Here is a 13,065-nt window from a genome sequence, read left to right as displayed (position 1 = left end):
TCTCAGATTAGTCTTTTAAAACCCTCATGAAGGAAACAAAGATGCCAAGCCAAGGTCTCACCATCAGACGTTGCACGCAATACCTGTAGATTTGAATGGGTTCCTCTCCAATTGAGGTCCCCCAAATATCCTGAGGTTTCTGAGCTTGCCAGGAAGTAGCATTCCTTTCTCACCTACTGAGACTGCTGGGAACCCTGTAAGCAAGGTATCGGGCCAGTTTTTCCAAGGGGTTTTATTGGCTCCATAAAGTCAACCTTAGTTCCTTAAAGCTGTCTGGCATATCTGATTCTACGCACATGCTCAAATACGACATTCCAGCCAAAGACTTGGCAATATAATCAACATTTCCCGTTGTGTCCTATTACAATGAGAATAGATTCTTATTGAATTTATGCAAATAGCTGTATTGGCATGAAAATGAGAATACTAAATTCCCCAATTCTGGATGGATCAGGTAGGGAGAAAAAGTAATTGTTTCCTCTTTGTTCACAAATTGTTGTACCATTTGTATACAAATTGTTGAACCATTTGTACCAAATTGTTGATAGCTTAAGAGAAAAGAGAAAAAGGTTTCCTTCAACCTGGTAAAACAAAACATAACAGAACCAACAATGTTCCAATGAAAAAAATCATAAAATTTATAATCATTCTCATCATTTCATTCAGTCTCATGTTACTCTTTTTCTCCTTGAATCCAGTTTTTTCATGAGTTCTGTAAATTCTTACCCAGTTCACTTTTATGATCTTAAAGTTATCAAAAGCCTATATATTTCAAAAGTCCTTTCCCTGAACCTCCTTGAAAATGAAGTACTTTTGAAGGAATACTTTTGCAGAGCATCAGAGTAAAACAATAACTATCTGTAAATGACAAAAAACTGTAAAATGCCCATTGTTAAAGATCTGATGAAATTCATTATAACAGTATGGATAAGGAAATATGTTTATTTTTGTGGCTCACAACATTTTGAGATAACTGGAATTATGATAATAACATAGTCAATAGTGCTCATACTGGATCTTTACCAGAGTCACTGTATCCAAGGAGGTAGTTCTACTAATCTGCTAATTTAGAAAATTACACTACTTTAGCTTCCATCAGATCCTGTAGGCAGAAATCTGGGACACTGACATGATGATTCTTCCCTTATGCTGGATTTTGTCCAAGGTCCCAACATCTCTCAGCTACATTGCTTGCCGAAGCAAGCAATGTCCAGTCAGTAAAGACCCCTTCGTGGTCACCAACTGTAGGGGAGGAAAAGTTTCCTTTCTACCATGCTAGGTTCTTTGGCTGGTTTAATAATTAAATTGACATAAGGCAGATTAACGGGAGAAAAACAAATTTAATTACTTGTGTACAGGAGCCCCATAAAAATGAGGCCTAAGGGCCAGTCAAGCAGTTGCTGTCTCTGCTGTCCTGGGCTAAGGAATGGGATAGGGCCGTGGGGCTTCAAAGGTAAGGAGGATGATTCATAGGATGATAAGAAAGCAGATATTTGGTAATTAGATGTTTGCCCTGCCATACTCTTTCAGATAAAAAGTTATCCCTGGTAAAGCTCTCTTTGTGGGCCAGCCGCCACTCCCACCCCGCCCTGCCCCTGCCTATTTAAATTCTTTTAGGTAGTTAAGGAAAAGGTAAAAATTTTTGTTGAGTCTTCTGGGTCTTAATTGTCTTCAGCTCAACGTAATCCACATACCAAAGGTCATGTATTTTGGGGGTCACATGTTCTGCTCTCCATCAGGGTAATGTTTTCTTTCTTAACCTGGGGACTGTTTACATGGGTATGTTCAGATTGTGCAGAATCATCACACTGTGCATTTATGATTTGTGGACTTTTTTGTATATATATTAAAACTGATAGAAAGTTCAAAAATCACTGGAAAATCATCAATAGAAAGAAGTTCCTCCAAATAACGGAATTATTTCATGGTGGAATAATAAACATACTTCCATTAACTTTAAAAGAGGAATTTGGTCTGCAGTGGTATGCTTGAGCCAGCTTGTGTTGGCTCACTACACCGGTCTATGTGCATCTTTTCAGTTCAGCAACATCATCTTGGTAGTTTGAAATCGGCCATGCTGGGAATATTTACACCATAGGAATTGACAAGTACTATATCAGTTTGTTGTTGTTTTCCGAGACTGCTGCTTACCTACACGGTGCTGAACTTAGATCTCTTTACAGTATTATTTGGCTTGCTTTATAGCCAGTGTAATTTTTAAACAATTAATATTAATGTTGAAAGTGGCTAAAATGAGCATGCTTTTTAGAATTGTTATCACACTTTGAGACTGCAAAGAATCCTTCTCTTTTTCTTCTGTAAATTTGAGGAGACTTAGGGGTGCCTGGGTGGCTCAGTCGGTTGAGTGTCTGACTTAGGCTGTGGTCATGGTCACACAGTTTGTGAGTTCGAGCCCCGCGTTGGGTTCTGTGCTCTTGGTTCAGAGCCTGGAGCCTGCTTCGGGTTCTGTGTCTCCTTCTCTCTGCCCCTCCCCCACTCACGGTCTGTCTCTCTCTCTCAAAAAATGAATAAACGTTAAAAATTTTTTTAAAAAATTTGAGGAGACTTATTTGTATCCACATGGTCGATTCATAAGAGGAAATATATCATCAAGAACTTTGTCACCTTAAATTTGGTTTCAGTGTCATAAATTAGCATTATGAGAATATGACCATGACTTGAGATCTACTTTTGGTAATTAGAGTCATTGTGAATCTCCTGAGACTGAAGCTGTGTTGCTTTTGTCTTTTTACTGCTAGAAAATGAGTAAGCTAATAGAGAAAGCTAATAGAATTGTCACCTAGAATTCTGAGACACTCAGTTCTGTGCTCATGTCTTTTGTCAGCCAGGTGCTTAGGGACATGATAGATACTGTCCTTGTTGAATTGTTGTCAGTGCCATTGTTGCAGCAAAAGATGTCTAAAGAGACGGTTTAACATTTTTCTCTATTTTGTTTAATTCTTCATGTCTCTACCTCCTCCTCTTCACTTTCTTTCTGTTTCTATCATAGCCATAGTCTTCTATTTATTTCTCTCTGGTATCACTGCAGCTTCTCAAATATTAAAATCTTGTAAACACTGTGACGAGTGGGTTAAACTTTTTGAATAGTTTCCCCAAGGGAAATTTGGCGATCTTTTTCATGTATGTGAAAAAATTTTTTGTTTCAGCCATATTTTTGCTTTGTGACAAAAAAGAATGGGCTATTGTTAGAATGCATCTTTAGAATCTGTAGAACCATCTTGTTTCTATGAACCCCTACTATTGTTGTGCACTAAAAAGAATTTTAGTGACTAAGTAACTAACATTACTTAACAAGTAGCAACGTAGATGATTGTTTGTTAAGGAGGACCAAAAGAAAGGAACAAGAAAGTAAAAGAAATGTAAATGGAGAGAAAAAATGTGTTCTAGTTTTGCTTAAGGTATGTTAAAACTAATTATTGGTTTCAGCTGTTGTTCACCTATTCTTTTTTTAATAAAGTTCCTCATCATCTTTTCAGTGTTTTAACAGTAATTGATGATCATTGTCTGGATCTATTATTTATTTAGTGATTACAAAATGGTGATATTCCATCATTCTTTGTCCTTTTAAGTTCTATTTCTTCTATAAGAAAAAGACTTTCATTAGCATTTTGATTACCCTGAAGAACAGTTTATGCAGGAAAGGGATGTAAATGCTTTATTTCCTTAATTTATATCCACTGCCTTTGACATTTTTACTTTAATTTTTAAAATATTTTTCCAGTCTGTAGAAGTTCTGTGTCTTTTCAGATCTTCATGGAGTTTACTGGTATTTTCAAACCTGTTTTTATTTCTTGAAATATGTTTTTATGTCCTATGTTTTGTAATTCAATTATGTGAAAAAGTCTTAGACAGTCAATGTCATCTGTGGTTTCTGCTGGCTGTCAGTCAGAGTGTTTTATTTCCTTTTGAACTGTGAACTATATATTTTGGGGGGGGGGTACCTTATCTTTGGGAACTTTTTGAGATCTTGTATGAACATAGGTTCCTCCATGGAGAAATTTCATTTGTTTCTGTCAGATGCCAATAGGTATAAGCAGCCTTAGACTTCTTCAAAATATCACTTCTCTTGAAATGTTTTAGACCACCCATTTAGTGTGGATTCAGGATGCAAACTGTGGTTTGTGGTTTCAAGTAATCAGGGAAGAATTCTCCTCCCCTATTAGCTCCGTGTTTTGAGATGGGCAATATATCTGGGGTAGTGGGTAGGAAAGCTTATGTCTAAATAACTCTATATTGAAAGTCTAGTTTTTGGGTCTCAGATATAGGACAGATCTCCAGTTAGACTCTCCAACTTGGGTAGCCTCTGGTATTTGTTTTCTGTCCCCCAGCTTTGAAGATCATATGAACCAAAGTTCAAGTTCATTGGGTCCAGTAAATGTCCTCAGAGCTCTCTGGGTTCTCACCTTCACTTTTTTTTTTTTTTAAACCTGTGTATTTCTCATTTTTTTAGCAGGTCATGGATGCACTTGAGAAGATTTTTAAAATATATTTTATCTAGCATTTTTAGCTGTTTTTGCAAGAGCCTCAGTCTTCAAACTTCATTCTGTCTCATATACAAACACCTTCATTATGTGCTATTTTCTTTAACTGTGCTTCATTCTTTAATACTTAATTATATGTTATCATATAGATTTTTCTAGCTGTTTTATATTTATCAGTTGTGTATATGTCAGTCCTTGTGAGAACACTTGATTATTCTAGTGTTCCATTTCATTTCAGCCTGCTAGATACATAGTAACTGTCCAGTAAAATTCCCACTGATCAATGTAAAATAAGTGAGCTTTTTATTAAGATTGTTTTCAGAGAATATGGTGCTTTAATGGTATGAAAGAGTAAAACCCCTTTTTCTAAAGTACCTAACTTACTTTTGGGAGAAGTTTCTAATTGGAGAAATTTGACTGATACTTGGGGGTTGTTAGTTAAATATCTATGTGCTCTGCTTGTATATATGGGAATTTTATTTTTTCTCTGTATTTTATTAAGTAAGCCTAAAATGGACTGAAATATGTTCTTTTCCTTTTGAGATGTGAGTTTTGGTCAGTAGGGACACACCGTTCCTCCGTAGGTTCTTTAGCAGATAGGAAGCAGATGCGGCATCGGGAGAAGACCACTAGGGGAAGAACAAATACATGAGTAATCTGGAAAAAGATTAAAGTCAAATTATGAATTAGGTGTCGGCCTTTGGACCCAAGCTTGTCCATTCTGGGGACTCCGAAGAGGCAAGCAACTGAGTGTTCTTAAAACAAGGACTGTTCTTAAAAGGCAGTAGTACTTTACTGTACTTACCGTTCCGTTTCCAGGTGGTTTTGTTTTTGTTTTATAACCTGACCTTGATTTTCTCTGGTTAGGTAGTATGCAACCCTTCATTAGCCTGGATTTGTACTTAATGAGACTTCTTTCATTTGATTAGAGAATGTCTTTAAAATCGTAGGTACCTTGTCAGTGCATTTCTAGGAATGTCTGGCATGTTTATTGGTCAAATGCCTGGCAGATGGAAATGAAATTTTGTGAGGAATCTTCTGGATCAAATATGGATTTATTTTTACCTTAATGAAACTATTCAAAGCATAAAGACTTTAGTCTGAGTATCAGTGCTAGCAGCCGACCTGGAAAGGGTTGCCAGGATAGTACCTGCTAAGGATTGCAATGATTTTCCCACTCCTGGTGCCTCTTTGGTTGTGCTTGAATTGCAGACACAGACCAGATGGGCATCAACAGATCTCCTAGATGTCTGAAGTGCTTCATAATGACTACATTCAGTGGACATAATATTTTCTTCTGTATTCACTAATGTGCTTTGTATTTGAATTCAATGAAGACAGTGTGTACTTTTGTGTTTAACACCATTAGTTACATTCCCCAAAGGAATACTTGGGCTAGGAACAGTTACAATCATTTTAGTTTACAATTATACTTGCAATAAGAAATAAATCATAGACTCTACAGTCTAAGTTATAAATAGACATTAAATAACAATAGGGTGCCTGGGTGGCTCAGTTGGTTAAGTGTCTGACTCTTGATTTCAGCTCAGGTCATGATCTCACAGTTCGTAGGATAGAGCCCCATGTCGGGCTCTGCATTGACAGTTTGGAGCCTGCTTGGGATTCTGTCTCTCTCTCCCTCTCTCTCTCTCTCTGTGTGTCTCTCTGTCTCTCTCTCTCAAAATAAGTAAATAAACATTTAAAAAATAACAATAAAATCAGGATTTACTTGCAATAAAATCAGGATTTACTTGCAATAAAATGTTTTCCAGCTTCCCTCTGCTTCTGGACATATTATTTCCACTTTTCAGTGCATATACCTGGTTAGTGACAGATATCAGATCATAATGATTCCTGATAACATGATATCCTTTAAATAATTCTAAGACTAATGTAAGAAAAATTATTTATTAAGTTTTAGATCAAAGATAAGCCTTTGGAAATCATATCAATTCATCATAGTCTTTCACTCATTCACCAAAATTATTGCACCCTCACTAGATGCTGGGGGCTATGATAGGTTTTGGAATAGTGATCACGGTACATTTCTAGCCCTCAAGAACCTTACAGTTTAATTCTGTTTAGATATGCTGGGCCATTGAAGAAAAATACTCTTCAGCACAGAAGAGTTCTCTTGCCTGTACTGGCTCTGCCTCTGCTTTTCACATCACTGCATCTCTTAAAGGTCGAAGTTAGTATCCCATCCTGTGGTAGTTGGAGGAAAACTTAAAGAAAGCCTTTTTGAAATATGTCCTAAGGGCCATGGGTCACCAATATAACACACCGTTCCAGACAAGGGAGACCTGATAGATGAAAAGGTGATTTGTCAAATGACAAAATTTTTTACATTTTAAATGTCTTTGTAAATCAATTTATTGATATATAATTTACATGTAACAAAAAGCACGCATTGTAAGAGTCGAGTCCATGAATTTTGACAAAGTGTACAGCCTTGTAACCACCACCCAATCATTATTAACCCTAGAGAAAAACCCGGGTGTTACTCTACATTCCTCCCTTCCTCGCATCCAAGTAAGTACTAGTTTCTGTACATGCTACACCCTAACTTCCATAGAACCTATCCTGTCCTCTTTACTCTCTTTCGCTTCTGCCTTAGTTTTTGATATGTTAGAGCCTTGTTCCTTTTTTACCTCTATTTACTGCAATCTGTAACTAATTTTTTGCTCTTAATTCATTTCTTTCCTTTATACTTTCCATAATGTTACCAATTATTTTAATAGTTACTAGTTATCGTAATCCTGTTAGCACCCGCCTCCCTTGCTTACACGCCCCCGATAGGTCTTCGGTCAGTTCACATTCTCAGCTCTCAATTTCTGAGTAAGAGATTGTTTCTCAGCAACTGACGTGATGGTGACATTATTTATCAATAGGAAGTATACATAGAGAAGTAGGTTTGTGGATTGAAGATGATGACTTTGTTCACTTAACAATGTAGAGAAACACAAATTTGCCTTGTGTTTCAGTTTTGAACTTATCAGAAGCATCTTTGGTTTTAGCTTTATGTAAACAACTATGAGGGAAGGAGAGAAGCATTTTTCAAACATCCGTTAAACATCAGAAACTATTCTGAGATGTTTTATATTGATGGGGAAAAAAGAATTTTGTTACTGCTAGGTGGGAAAAATTTGCAATGTTTGTTCAAGTTTATTTATACCAGTAGTGATTATTAAATTTAACGATCTCTCATTTTCATCTGCATATGCTAGCCTTTTAAAGAAATGTCTTCCCAACTGATAGTGTTTAAATGCCAATACCCCCAAAGGCCATACGTAGATTCAGTGCGTTCCCTATCGGTATTCCAACCGCATTTTTTGCAGAGGTATAAAAACCGCTCCTAAAATATATAGAGCCACAAAAGATCCTGAAATAGCCATAGGAATACTGAGAAAGAATAACCAAGCATCACATTTCCTGATTTCTAAGCTACAGTCATCAAAACAGTATGGTACTAGAATAAAAACAGACAAATACACCAATGGAATAGAATCGAGAGCTCAGAAATAAATCTAAGTATATCAGGTCAACCAATATTGACAAGGGAGCCAAGAATACTCAATGGAGAAAGGACAGTCTCTTTAATATTCACAGGTGAAAGAATGAAACTGGACTCCTGTCTTATGCCACTCACAAAAAATAACCCAAAATGGATTAATGACTTAAATGTAAGATCAAAACCATGAAAGTCCTAGAAGAATACACAGAAATAAACCTTCAGGACATGTGTTTTTATTATGATTTAAAAAAAATATGATACCTAAAGCACAAGCAACAAAACAAAAAATAAACAAGTACTGCATCAAAGGAAAATCTTCTGTACAGCAAAAGAAGCTATCAATAAAGTGAACAGACAACCTATGCAATGGGAAAAATATTTGCCAACCACGTCTCTCATAAGGGATTAATATCCCAAATGTATGAAGAACTCCTACAACTCGATAGCCAAAAAACAAATGACCCAATTAAAAAATGGGCAAAAGACCTGAATAGACATTTCTTCAAAGGAGATATACAAAAGGCGAACAGGTACATGAAAAGATGTTCAACATCACTAGTTATTAGGGAAATGCAGATTAAAACCGTGGTTTTAATATAATGAGTTATCATTTCACACCTGTTAGAATGACCATCGTCAAGAAGAGAAGAGATAACAAATGCTGGTATGGATGTGGAGAAAAGGGAACCCTCGTGCGCTGTTGGTGGAATTGTAAATTCATACAACCACGATGAAAAACAGTAGGGGGAATTTTCACAAAGTTGAAAACAGAGCTACCATATGATCCAGCAATTCCACTTCCTGGAATAGGTCCAAAGGAAATGAAAACTAACTTGAAAAGGTATCTGCATCCCCCTGTTTATAGCAACATTGCGACAATAACCAAGCCATGGAAACAAGTTAAGTGCCCATCGGTAGATGAGTGGATAAAGAAGTTACGGTGTATATATATGAATGTCGTTCAGCCATAGGAAATAAGGGAATCCTATCATTCGTGACAACATGGATGGACCCTGAAGGCATTATATTTCACCCTGAGTGAAATAAGTCAGACAGAGGAAGATAGTTACTGTGTGATCTCACTGATATGTGGAATCTAAAAGCAAAACCAAAACCAAGCTCACAGAAAGAGATCAGACTTGTGGTTACCAGAGGTGGAGGATGGGGGTAGGGGAGAATTGGAGGAAGAGGGTCAAAAGTCCAAACTGCCAATTATAAGATAAATTAGCACGCAGGACTAATATACAATATGATGACCACAGCTAACACTGCTGTATGACATACAGGAAAGTTATTAAGAAAGTAAAAACTATGAGTTCTCATCACTGGGAGGAAATTTTTTTTTCTCTCTTTTGTTCTTTCTTTTCTTTGTATTGTATCTATATGAAAAAATGGATGTTAGCTGAAGCTATTATAGTCCTCATTTCACAATATACATAAGTGAAACCACCATGCTGATGTATGTCAATTGTTACTCAATAAAACTGGGGGAAATTGTCTTCCTAAAATTATCTAAATATGTCTCAAAACCCATAATGAGCATATGAGTTGTGAGATTTACCTATTAGATGGTAAAGATAATCTCTAAGGTAAAAAAATAGGAGAGGATCTTTTTACCTTGAATGGGAGGAAAACAGAAGAAATATTTAAATGTGACAATAAAAAAAGGGAACTTTAGTCTTACCATATACCTTGCCTTGACCTTAATTGTCAACATATAGGTTATTTTCTATACCATAAATATTCTATATCCCCTAGCTTTTCTTACACAGGAAGAAGGGATATTCAATATAGTGCCTGAATAAAGGAAGTACTCTTAGGCCTAAATGTTTACATTTGTTATTTGAATAGTCATCAAATTTTGATGATTCTAACATAACGATTTTAACTAGTTATGATTCTAACATAAACGATTTTAATGATTTTAACTAGTCTTCTCTGGGGTATCATTTAGAAAAGCGAGTATTCCCTTCTTTAAAAAATGGAAGTCCTCAAAAAATTAAAAATAGAACTACCATTGAGTAATTCCACTTCTGGGTATTTATCCAAAGAAAATGAAAACACTTACTTGAAAAGATATCTGCATGTTCATTGCAGCATTATTTATAGTAGCCAAGATACGGAAACAATATAAGTGTCCATGGACAAATGAATGGATAAAGAAAATGTGGGATGGATGGATGGGTGGGTGGATGGACGGACGGACAGACAGACAGACAGGGAGAGATATATAATGGAATATTATTCAGCCATAAGATAGAATGAAATCTTGCCATTGGTGACAACATGGATAGACCTTGGGGTATAATGCTAAGTGAAATAAGTAAGACAAAGAAAGACAAATACCATATGATTTTTTACTTATATGTGGAATCTAAAGACAAAAACAAAAACCAACAATAAAAAAGCAAAACAGGTTCATAGATACAGAGAACAGATTGGTGGTTGCCAGAAGCAGGGGGCTGGCAGTGAGCGAAATGGGAGAAAGGAGCCAAAAGGTACAAACTTTCAGTTCTAAAATAAATTAGTCATGGGAATGTAATGTATGGCATATTGGCTCTTACTAATAATACTGTGTTGCATATTTGAAAGTTGCTAAGAGAGAAGATCTTAAAAGTTCTTACCACAAGAAAAAAATTCTGTAAAAAAGTTCTGTAACTGCGTGTGGAGATGGGCATTATACTAGATATATTGTGGTGGTCATTTCACAATTTACACAAATATTGAATCATTATGTTACATACCTGAACCTAATATAATGTATATCAATTATACCTCCATTTTTTAAAAGACCCAATCAAAATCCCAGCAAGCTGATATCAATGAATGTGTTCTAAGGTTTAAATGGAAAAGCTAAGACCTTGAATAGCAACACAATACTGAAGAACACAGCTGGAGGACTCATACTACCCTATTTCAAGACTTATATTAAGGTACAATAATCAAGACAGTGTGGTATTGGTGAAAGAGTAGACATATATATATAAGTAGAAAAGAATAGACAACCTAGAAATAGATTCACACAAATACAGTCAAGTAATCTTTGACAAACAAGCAAAGGCAATTCATTTGAGAAAGGGTAGTCTTTTCAATAGATGAGACTGGAAAAATAGGATATTTACATTTAAAAAAAGAATCTAGACGTAGACCTTATATGTTTTACAAAGTTTACTCAAAATGGATTGTAGACCTAAATATAATACACAAAGCTATAGAACTTCTAGAAGAAAATTTAGGCAACCTTGGGTTTGGTGATGAATTTTTAACATTTATTTATTTTTGAGAGACAGAGAGACAGAGCTCGAGGAGGAGACAAGCAGAAAGAGAGGGAGACATAGAATCTGAAGCAGGCTCCAGGCTCTCAGCACTGAGTATGTTTCAAGTATGTTAGCAAGCTATCAGCACAGAACCTGATGCGGGGCTCGAACTCATGGACTGTGAGATCACGACCTCAGCCGAAGTGGGTCAGTTAACCGACTGATCCACCCAGGCGCCCTTGGTGATGAATTTTTAAATAGAATACGAAGACCATGGCACATGAAAGAGAAAACTGATAAGTTGAACATCATTAAAATTAAAAACTTCTGCCCTGTGAAGACACTTTTAAGAAAAATGAGGGGCACCTCGGTGGCTCAGTCGGTTGAGCATCCCACTTCAGTTCAGGTCATGATCTCACGGTTCGTGGGTTTGAGCCCCGTGATGGGCTCTGTGCTGACAGCTCAGAGCCTGGAGCCTGCTTTGGATTCTGTGTCTCCTCCTCTCTCTGCCCCTCCCCGGCTCACGCTCTGTTTCTCTCTGTCTCTCAAAAATTAATAAATGTAAAAAAAAAATTTTTTTTAAAGAAAAATGAAAAGGCAAGTCACAGACTAGGAGAAATATGTGCAAATCATATACCTGATAAGTTATTTGGGTATATTTGTATATATGTATATATTTATATATCCATGATATACAAAAATTCAAAACACAAGAAATAACAGGTGTTTGTGAGGATGTGGAGAAAGGGGAACCCTCCCGTACTGTTGGTGGGAATGCAGCCGGTGCAGCCACTCTGGAAAACAGTATGGAGGTTCCCCAAAAAGTTAAAATAGAAGTACCTTATGATCCAGCAATCACACTACTTTGTATTTACCCAAAAAATATGAAAGCACTAATTCAAAGGGATACATGCACCCCAATATTTATAGCAGCGTTGTATACAATAGCCAAGATATGGAAGCAGCCCAAGTGTCCATCGACTGATGAATGGATAAAGAAGATGTGGCATCAGCAAAGGAAACAACCAACAAAACTAAAAGGCAACCAACGGAATGGGAAAAGATATTTGCAAATGACACATCGGACAAAGGGCTAGTATCCAAAATCTATAAAGAGCTCATCAAACTCCACACCCGAAAAACAAATAACCCAGTGAAGAAATGGGCAGAAAACATGAATAGACACTTCTCTAAAGAAGACATCCGGATGGCCAACAGGCACATGAAAAGATGTTCAACGTCGCTCCTTATCAGGGAAATACAAATCAAAACCACACTCAGATACCACCTCACGCCAGTCAGAGTGGCCAAAATGAAGAAATCAGGAGACTATAGATGCTGGAGAGGATGTGGAGAAACAGGAACCCTCTTGCACTGTTGGTGGGAATGCAAATTGGTGCAGCCGCTCTGGAAAGCAGTGTGGAGGTTCCTCAGAAAATTAAAAATAGACCTACCCTATGACCCAGCAATAGCACTGCTAGGAATTTATCCAAGGGATACAGGAGTACTGATGCATAGGGGCACCTGTACCCCAATGTTTATAGCGGCACTCTCAACAATAGCCAAATTATGGAAAGAGCCTAAATGTCCATCAACTGATGAATGGATAAAGAAATTGTGGTTTATATACACAATGGAATACTACGTGGCAATGAGAAAAAATGAAATATGGCCTTTTGTAGCAACATGGATGGAACTGGAGAGTGTGATGCTAAGTGAAATAAGCCATACAGAGAAAGACAGATACCATATGGTTTCACTCTTATGTGGATCCTGAGAAACATAACAGAAA

The 13,065-nt window shown here is 36.7% G+C and overlaps 1 protein-coding gene across 3 annotated transcripts in view; it reads left to right on the top strand.

Moving 5' to 3' along the window:
• The window catches only part of LRRC49 (leucine rich repeat containing 49), a 149,059-nt gene that overhangs the window by 72,572 nt on the left and 63,422 nt on the right, over positions 1-13,065 (top strand). Inside the window, exon 1 of one of the 3 annotated variants that reach the window (XM_042941526.1) lies at positions 3,297-3,419. The exons of the other annotated variants lie outside the window; for them this stretch is intronic. The gene's annotated coding sequence lies outside the window, so the exon portion shown is untranslated. Of the gene's footprint in view, positions 1-3,296; positions 3,420-13,065 lie in introns of those variants that run through there. 3 annotated transcript variants of the gene reach the window in all.

Source organism: Panthera leo, chromosome B3, assembly GCF_018350215.1.
Source record: "Panthera leo isolate Ple1 chromosome B3, P.leo_Ple1_pat1.1, whole genome shotgun sequence".
In the NCBI taxonomy this organism is placed as follows: domain Eukaryota; kingdom Metazoa; phylum Chordata; class Mammalia; order Carnivora; family Felidae; genus Panthera; species Panthera leo.
The sequence above is the reverse complement of the archived record's forward strand: the minus strand, read 5'-3'. Positions and strand labels throughout refer to the sequence as shown.